Genomic DNA, 10,700 nt, shown 5'->3' with positions numbered 1-10,700 from the left:
GCTTATAAATGAAAACAAGTGTTCAAGTTAAATATTTATCACAAAAAAGCTTTCTTTAAAATCTAAAGGTTAAACTGTTTCCCAAACCATAGGGTGTATTACATAATCTTAAAGAGTTTCATAGTCATATATACTTTTTAACAAAAAAATGGATTTATATTACATTGCTGCTATGAGTTTTAAACTTTACACCTTACTATTCTGAATTATTGCTCTAATTTAAAATTTAACTATTAGCTATTGATTCCCTAAACTTGAAATTTTATACACTGTACCATTGTCCAGGATTTCAAAATATATGTTTTTTCTTATGTAACGTACAGTTTTCCTGCAAGGCAGTAAGAATAACTAATGTTATGACAACCAATATGGCTTAACTTTGTTCCTATTAAGATTAAAAAACAGATATTAGCCCAGTACACCAAATAGTTCACATTTCCCTGCAAAACTACAGTATCTTTAGTACCATTTGAAACACCCATTAATTTATTTTTAGTCTACAGAAGTAACAAACTCACCATTTATTCATGTATTACTACTACTGCTGAAATAAGTAGTAACAAAAGAGCCTTCAGACAGAATCACTTCTGACATTAATCTATTCTAACTTCACCTGGTGCAAAATCATGAAGTACACTGCTTGTAACATTAAAATATTGTAATTTCACCTAGTAAAGATTACCAAGGCTCACTACTTGTAGCATTAAATGAGTGTGACTTTAACCCATTTATAGTAAGTTTTGCCTTTCTCCACCCAAACAATTCTCAACCAAATTAATTAGTTTTTTGTCTGCCAAACAGGTGCAATTTTTCTCTGAATTTTCTTGAATTATGCCATCTTATCTAGAGATTTTTTTTTCAAAGTATAAAAGTACAAGAACTGTACTGCATTATTCATTTCTAGATTAAATATATTGTCAAAGAAAGTTACCAAATTAGATGTGATTTTCATTTTCTGAATCAATTCTTACAATATGTGGTAATTTGAAATCATGTGTATAGAATATATTTAATTATAGACTCTAAATTATGTATGGTCTTGATGCCCTGGATTTAAAACTTAACCGTCTTACATACTTGGTGTCCTGGAATTGATATTTTACTGTCTGATGTGTATTGTCTTGTACTTCATAGTTTATTGCCTAATTTGTGTATTGTCTTGATGACCTGGATTTGAAATGTTATTGTTTTATACTCTTGATACATTGTATTTGAAATTTTACTGTTTGCCTTGTGTATTGTTTGATGCCTTGAATTTCATATTTTCCTGCCTAATTTATTTAGTTGCCCAGGATAAGAAATTTACTGTATAACTTTCGTACTGATTTGATGCCCTTGATTTAAAACTTCTGATATGGTCTTATTTCTGTCACACAGAGCTATTTCAGTGTTCGTCTGCCATCTAAGCATTGTTAAAAAAAATCTTTTAGTGATTAATGCACCAGTCCATATATACCACCAATCTTGTGTAATGAGCAGAAATACAGGATATAGCTGATAGAACATGAGAGATAGTTAAGTGGTAATGCAGTTTTTATGGTACATGTTGTAAGGAAAGATGAATCTCAGTAGTTTGTTGATAAGTATAAAACATTGATAATAGCATTTAAGGGAGGGTGAATAGCTTGATTTTGTCAGGAATATTGCCAAGGATAAATTGTGAGATGAGATATTAATTAGGTCACTAGGATTGAATGCCAATATGAAGGGATGATCATTTTGGCTGGTTGGATTTGTGAGATAATTTTAATGGAAAAATTAATCTTTTTGAAATGTGTGGTTAACACTTAAACATGGCAGGGGCTAGCATAGTGGTTGATTTAAACTAGGGCTAGGTAGAGGTAAGAGCTATTATATTAGTAAAATGGGAGATGTAATTGATGAGATAATGTGTATACTGGGCATAAATAATGAATGCATTTTAAAATATATGAATGATTGCCAGGAGGGTTACAAATGAAACATCTTAAACAACCACCTTAAATGTAGAAACTGAGGATTTTGATAGTATGAATATCACTAAGACTTGATTGGATTTGAACAATTATGATGAAAGAAATTATTTTGAAATATCAAATTACAGATTATTTACCAGAGATAGAGTATTGAAAAAAAGGAGGAATAGTTTTATACATGAGAAATGAATTGCATCCTGTTGAGTTTGAGTATATTATAGAGAATAGCACTGAGGTTGAGTCAGTTTGGCTTAGTGTTAGTGGATATAAAGGGAAAAGTCTTGTAATTGGGATTTGTTATTGACCACTAAACAGAATATGGAAGTTAATTATAAACTGTGTAATGAGATCAGAATGGCAGCTGAAAAAGATGTTGTTGGAGATTTTAAGTTCAGAAGTAATGTTTGGAAAATTCTGAGTGACAGTGATGGAATAGGTTTTTGGAAATTGTTCAAGATACTTTTATAGACCAACTGGTGGTGGAATGTACAACCTATATTAGATATAATATTAGTATCTGATGTGAATATGATACACAGAGTTGATGTTGATGAGCATTTAAATACAAGTGACCATTGCATTATTAGGTTTAGGATATTACTAGATGTAGAATTGAGGAAGAATAGTTATCTGATTCCAAATTGCAGGAAAGTCAATTTGATGGATTAAACACAATCTAGTTTCTGTAGATTAGACCAAAGAGTTGGGAGGGGATTTTGAACATGTGTGGAGAGCACTTGGGAAAACACTGATATGCATACAGGACAAACATATTCTCTACAGAAAAAAAAAGGGCAACAGAACAGAACAAGACAGTAAGTATGAGGGATAAACATAATAAATTCAAGAAATTTAAACTTACTTGAAATAATAAGGACTTGAAGAACTATATGAAATCAAGAGAGCTGTTTAAAAATGTAGTTAAGAGGACAAACACTGTATATGGAAGAGAGTTGGCTGAGAGCTAAATCAAACAAAAAAAATTTAGGTATGTAATAGGTAAGTAAAATTTTAGTATTGGGATTGGGCCTCTTAAAAATTATAGTGGGGAGCTGATCACAAAAGATTATTGAGACAGCAAACTTATTAAATTACATGTTCTTTTAAGTTTTTATGAAGGAAGGTACAAGTACTGTGTTTCAACCAGAGCACTTAGTATATCGGGAAAGATATTTTAACTTCTGAAATTGTAAGAGAAAAGTTGGGAAACCTGTAAATTGATAAGTTCTCTGGAGCAGACAACTTTTGTCCTAGAGTTTTAAAGGAACTGTTAGCTAATATTTTTATAAGACATTGAGTAGTGGAAGAGTATTAGAAGATTAGAAGTTCACTGGTGTTATTTAACTCTTTTTCCAACGTTTTGCGGCTAAAGTTGCCTAACATTTTTCTTCCTTTTAAGTGTGTAAGTTGACAAAAGTGCACAAAGAATAATAATTTTGTCTGGTATCATGTGAGATGCTTTACATCAAACGATTGTTATAGACTGATGCAGTGAAAGCACAAATTTCTTCTTCTTTGTGGGCTTTTATTGACTTATTCACTTAAAAGGAAGAAAAATATTAGGTGACTTTTGTTACAAAATGCAGCAAAATGGTTAAAGGAGGTGATAAACATTGTCCAGGTAAATATAGGTTAGTTAGTCTTACATCAGTAGTTGGAAAGATTTTAGAGAGTGTGATTAAAGATGTATTGCAGAGTAAAGCAGTTTAATATAGTGTTAAATAGCCAGCATGGTTTCACTAAGTGAAAATCTTGTTTAACAAGTCTTCTGACATTATTTGATGATGTTACTGCAAGAGTTGATGAAGGAAATAATGTGTATTTGGTTTACATTGGTCTTTGGAAGGCATTCCATAAGGTACCTCACAAAAGGTTTGTTACAATAATGAAATTTGTAGGTGTGAAGGAAATGCTATTAAATTAGATAGAAAATAGGTTGGAGAGTAGAAATTGGAATATAGTAATAAATGGAGCTACATGTGACTGAATCACAGTTACAAGTGGTGTGCCTCAGGGCTCTGTGCTGGTTCCTAAACTGTTTGTGATTGATATTAATGATATTAACTCTAGAATGACTAACAGGATATTGAAGTTTGCAGGTGACATTAAGATTGGGTGAGGGGGCTAACTGTATCAAAGGTTTTGAAGACGTATAGGGAAATTTAGATCATTTGATTCATTGGTCCTATATTTGCCAGATGATGTTTAACTATTCAGAATGTAAGGTGATGCATGTAGGTTTTCACATTTCAATTTATTGTTACAATTTAAATGGGAATACATTAAATAGTGTGGTTAAAGAACAAGATCTTGGTGTTGTGATTGAAAAACCACTTAAGCCATCTAAACAGTCTGTTGTAGCTAGCAATAGAGCTAATAGGATTTTGAGTAGTATCTATAGAAACATTGAATATAAGACAAGGGATATAATCGTTTTACTGTATAGATCACTTGTTAGGCCTCATTTAGAATACTGTGTAAAGTTGTGGGCTCCCTTCCTCAAGAATGTCGTTGAATTGTTGGAGAAGGTTCAGAGATGAGCTCCTAGGGTAATACCTGGGATAGTGGGATTGTCTTATGACAAAGTAACTAAAATTCCTAAACTTGTTTTCTTTGGAGAAGAAAAGGGTCAAGATTTGATTAAGGTATTTAAGATTATTAAGGGTAATTTAGGGTATTGATAATATGCATCAAACATTTTGTATTTAGCAGTGAAAACAATAGGACAAGGGGTTATAAATCCAAATTTTGGTAGCACAGGAGCCTTCTGCAGTTTAGACAGTATTACTTTTCAAATTGGGTGGTTGGCTTCAAGGGTGGTGAAGGCAGAAAAATTAACTGAGTTTAAAAGATTGGATGAATACATGAGTGTAAGGGGTGGTAATAGTTTGTAGTGAAAAGGGAGATCCTTAGTGGGCGAATATGCTCCTTTTTGTTCTTATAGAATTTTATGGAAAAAAATCTCCAAACATGTACATATCATGTGACAACCCTCACCAGTAGTCGTGTGTCACCTTTACTGATACAGCCAACTCCCTCTGCTCTTTCTGCTTAATCCTCATTTTCACAATAGGCACAGCATTGTTTAGACATGTGTCTTTTTGCACATAACTACTGTTTATGAACGTGCTTCTTTGCACTTAGATTGTTTCAAACAGTTTTATTTTACTGTGTTTACATTCACTTCTTTCAACTACTTTTTTGCATTTATTTTTTGTTGCTGTATTACAAGAGCTGTATTATGAATCTGGAATCAATATATTGACTACAGAAGTTTCCTTTACAATAAAAAATGGTGCAGGTATGACTTTCCAAGAATTGGGTTCAACTTATTTGCAGAGAAAGTACAGGCCTTAATTTGCAGGGAGCTTGATTCATATGTTCAACTGACAATTTTTTCTTCCTTCCAACATTCAGTGATCCTGAGGAAGAATATATCATTGAGTAGACACTTTGGAGTTTCGTTTCCTAGCACTTCCAAACCAGTGGCTGTCCTGCCACTTTATTCACTTTGGTGGATAATTGTTCCTCTTCTCCTTTCTTTCTATTACTTCTGGTTCTCCCAGCATATTTGTGGTAATTTTTCAACATGTACACTTCACATCAGATTGATATATGCATAGTAGGCTTGGTTCAGTTGCCCTTGTTTGGCCTTGCCTTTATTTACACACTGAAAAATTATGTATTTCATGTCATCAGTGTTCAGACTTGGTAAGTAAGATATTTATGTGTTCTTTGTCGCCTAAGTTACTTTAGATAAATCGTAAATTAAATATTGAGTAGTGCTTTGTTTATTTGGTAGCTTTAGTTGTTTTGTTGCATAGTTTGTAGACTTTCAAGTGTTTGTGAGTTTGGTATTAATAAGCACTTTACCTTGGAATATTTAGGTTTTATGTCAGATACATATCATTACTAGTAGTAACATATAATTCATTGTTCTACTGGAATAAATTTTTATTTTGTCATTAATAATGTCGTGCCTTCTCATGGCCATTATGGTCAGTATAGGACTTAATTAAGTGTCCTTGGTTAATTCAGAGGAATTGTAAGTTAGGCATTGGCTATTAATATGTTTTATAGGTGTTTTTGTTAGTTTGCATGTTTATTATTATTATTACATACTTTGTGAATAAGGTATATTTGGTTGGTTTTCCGTTTCATATTTATAAGTTCTTCATTAATTGGGTACACTTCGATAGTTTATACCTTATATATCATTACTACTAGTAAGATATAATTTATTGTTGTATCTGAATAATATTTTTGTAATTTTTAACTGTGTGGCTTATCACACTAATTTTTTGTCAGTGTGGGTCTTCAAATATGTGATTTGTTGCATCACTCAAGGGCTCCTTTATTTCCCATTTGTATGGCTGAGTTGGGTCTAGGCTGCTTTTCCTATGTTTGTGATCCAAGAAATCTTAATTTCTCCTCATAATCTACAATTCTGTGTTCCTTCTCACAATGCCCAATTTTTTCAATAATTATTTTTTGCTCTAAATTGAGTTTTCCAGTTTAGGGTTCTACCACTTGGATTAACTTTGATTCTATAAGTGATCTGTCAAGGATTATAAAATTTTGCCCAACATATTCATTCAGTGAGTCTTTGCACTCTTCCTTCTAGGGATGCTTGGCTCCCACCTGCTTCCTCCTGTTCACAGTATAGATATAACACATTTCTGTAGAACAAATGGGATTCCTGATGAAAGTGGAGAAGCCCATCATTATCCCCTTCCAATACCATGTTTATTTGGGGGAATTTCTTCTTTCTAACCTCTGTTGGGTCCAGCTTTCTCTTCTTTGTCTTTAGGTTTGGAGTGAGCAGTTCACATGTCCCTCACCTTTTCTCACAGCTCAAGATGTTCTGTCTCTTTGGAGATGTGGGCTTCCTTTGAAGCTCTCATTCCAATGGGTCAGACTTGTATGGTTCCCTTAATCAGTGTAACTTCTTACATAGACTCCATACCACAGTGAGAGTGCTGAATACTTTACCTTGTCTGGATTTACATTTGTTCATGAACTGATCTTTAGATGGTTGGGGTTCTTACCTTGACTCCTGAGAGATTGCTGATTTCTGGTTGATCAAGGAGTTTTCTGCCCATATCACCTTTCTGAAGCCTTTGGGAGTTTGTCATGTTTTTCTCATTTCCTTCCTCTTCTGTGGGGGTAGTGACTGTTATACGTTCTGACAGCTCCACAGTGGTCACTTACATCACTGAGCCAGGGGATAGCAATTCCCAGTCTGTGTGCTTTCATGTCCTGGATCTCCTTTCTGGACCTACACTCACCACAATGTGGTCTTACTAGTCATTATCTTGGCTCCCTGAATTTGGTGGTGGACTGATTACCTTCTTTCAGCAAGATTATTTTCATGGAGTGGTCCATCGTTGTGCAAATTTCACCACTCTCTGTCTTCACACGTGGTTTTTTCAGGTCCATTGGCTTAGCCCAGGGATTGACTCTGTGTGTTGCATATTTCTTTTCCCAATCCCTTAGACCTTCTTTCACATCCATATACCACTTAAAATAGTATATATTTCGACTTTGGTCTCTTTGCAATAGTTTCTGTCTTCCCCACCCTTCTGTTCCCCATCTTTTCTTATTCTTTACTTGTTTGTTTGACAAATGCTTGTCCACTTTGATTGTGTCTAGCTATTTGGTGGTCTTGCCAACCTTCTTTTGTTTCTCTGTTTTTCATTTAGTTTTCTTTTCTCTGTTGCTTGAAATGCCTCTTGGGATTTTATTATGATCCTTCATGCCTTTCCTTGTTCTCCATTTGAACCTTTGCCTTCATTTTTCATATACCTTCTCTCTCTCAAGACCTATTTCCTTTTCCTTCTTGCTTACAGTTGTTGCCATTTCAGGTATTTATGTCATTAATGTTACCTGTATCCATTTCCATTCCTTCTATATTATCTTTTATCCCAACTTGTCCTTTTTTGCCAAGATCTATGCTACCAGGTTATGTGCTTTAGTGTTCCTACCCATTTCCTTACTTTCTCTCTTCTATCTGTATTCCCATTTATATCCTGATCAGCTTCTTTGTCTGCCTCACTTCTTAAGGTGACATGTGACACATACTGCCTCTTTTTGGAATTAATGTTTCTGACTTTTTATTTCCTGGAACCGATCAGTTAGGTTTGTATATACTCATTAAGCTGGTGTATTTGGGTGTCTCTGTGGAAGGTCGCCATCTCCCTGGCATTTCATCTCATCAGATTCATTACATGACTTTGTTCTTGGCTGCACAACTTCAGGTACTTTGGAAGAAGTCATTCAGGACAGAATGTGAGTTACTCTTAATAATTTCTTTGCACACTATCTGCATGACCTGGCTGTATCTTCCTCTAGTGGATATTGGATTCCTGTATGTTGATTCTATACATATAAATTCACCTTTGATTGAGGTACATCTTATCACTTCATATACGTTTTTGTTTCAGAAACCCTAGTTTTAACAACTGATAATAGGATCACTCTTGGACTTAATGAGTGAAGCAGAAGAGAATTCTTGCTCATCCATGCTGACCCACTGATTGAATAACTTGGGGTAGGTCTGGTTTTCAGACTATGGGTTTATGGACACTATTTGCAGTCACCAGTGTAACATTCCTTCAGACACACAATACATTTCCTTCCCTTTTCCTTCTAGTGGAGCATGGGTGTCCCTACCTCTTTCAAGTTACTGGGATGATGGTCCATCGAGGCTTCCTCCTGAGTGAACTTAGAAATTTGTTTTACAATTCATACTCATGATAATCCTTTCGCTGAGAAGAGGGCAAAGCTGGCTTCTTTCCTTCCCTTTCTCCCAGTTGCTTTTTCCTAGCTGGACAGCAATGGACAGAATAATAAATTAATTAGTTATAGCACATCCAGCCTAAATAGGATCCTTCCTGTAATGCCAATTTCTGGATGACAACACCCTGTCTCTATGGTGGAATGTAGTAAAAGCCTCTCTTCTTGTTAATTCCACCTGCAGAAGGTTCTTTTCCTGCTTCTACTGTTGAGTTTGGAAGACTTTGCCTCATAATATTAGCAGCAGGAAATCCTTGCTCTGTTCCTGTAGGTGAGAAATTGTTCCTTGCCCTTCTTATCATTCTGGACACAGGATGTCTCCACTCTGCATTTATGGTTGAATGAGTTATTATTTTTGCCCATAATATCGGTTACAACTTTATCCTGTTCTTACAGTTGAGTTGAGGCAATGCCTTGTTTGGTTTGTTATAGTTCTTGTTTCTACAGAGGTTTTGGAAGTTTGTCCAGTTATGACTAAAAGCTCACTTTCTCTTTATAATTCCAGTTGCTTGACATATGACACTCTGTTTACTTGTGGTTATGGTTGTTGGGTGTATATAACACTGTCCACATGTCCTAGTTACAATGTTGTTATTGCAGTTTTTTTTTATCTTCAACTTTATAATGCCAAGGTTGAGGTTGAGAATGTATATATTTTGTTCTGTTCATTTGTTATTATAGTTTGCATCTATCAAATCATATTCTACTCTTGCAAATAAGCTCCTTTCCTGCCCATTTTGGGTTTATTTCCTACTTTTTGGACAAAGAGCATACCTTTTCCAGAAGTAGAGTGGTATCCCATAAGCATGCTTCACTTTCATATCCAAACACATCTGTTCATTCTGGGTAGTCAGTTTCCACTTGATTATACTTGTGCACGTACACCATTCTCTCCACCTGTGCATTGTGGGATTCTAGCTTTGTGTGAGAGGAGTTAAGACTGTATTGGAAGTTTACATCTTTCTCACAAATATAGGTACTTGCATTAGCTCCCATTCGTCCTGCCTACTGCTGGTGTTCTCTCCATGGAACCTGCCAATTTTTAAAAGTGAGGATTAAGTGCGAGTAGCAGAGGGAACAAGCTGTGCCAGTACAGGTGGCACAGTGCTATTGGTGGAAGGTGGTCACATGATATGCACGTTTGGAGATGGCCCAAGATTAGCGGGGTACATGGAGCAGTGGGTTGATCACAAAAAGTTTTCTTAGCAATGTTTAAAAGGCAGTTAAATATCAAGATAGCTTTGTATGAGGAAAGGACCTGTCAGAAACACGTTTTCAGTGTAAGAAAAATGTTAGCGATATATGTATGTATGGTCTTGATGACCTGGATTTCAAATTTTTATGTCTAGTTTGTGTATTGTCATGTTGTTCTGGATCTGATATTTTTTGCATAACTTATGTGCTTCTTTGATGGTGTGTAGGTAAAATTGTACTGTATAACTCATCTACTGTTTTGAAGCCCTGGATTTGAAATTTGATTGCCTAACTTATGTACTATCTTGTTGCTTTTAACTAAAATTCATGTGTTTAACTGACACCTTATCAAAAGCCTTTTCAAAGTCCAAAAGTTTTTGTTTAATGATTTCTTTGTTGGAGTGGGATGGAAATTTTATGACATATCTTGTATGCTCTGTTCTTGCTTCTTTTTTAAAAGCTTTATTTTTATTTACTAAAATAGTGCAATTAACTTTATAATTTTGATTTCCCTTTTCAAGTACATTGTTTCTCTTGGTTTTACAATCATTGTTATCTTTTTTGTTTCTCTTTTTAAAAATTGTATTGTCTTTTTTATGTGTGTTTATGTGTTTATTATATGTAAAGTGTACAGTCTTTGCTGCATAGAAGTGTCTTTTGGCTCTTTATGTATTCAACGTTTTTCTTGTCTTCCACACTGTATTAAGCTCAAGTAATTCAAATGAGTATTATCTGCTAGTTTGTAGAATCATTACT

This window comes from Tachypleus tridentatus, chromosome 13 (assembly GCF_004210375.1).
Source record: "Tachypleus tridentatus isolate NWPU-2018 chromosome 13, ASM421037v1, whole genome shotgun sequence".
In the NCBI taxonomy this organism is placed as follows: Eukaryota; Metazoa; Arthropoda; class Merostomata; order Xiphosura; family Limulidae; genus Tachypleus; species Tachypleus tridentatus.
This window is presented reverse-complemented; position numbering follows the sequence as displayed.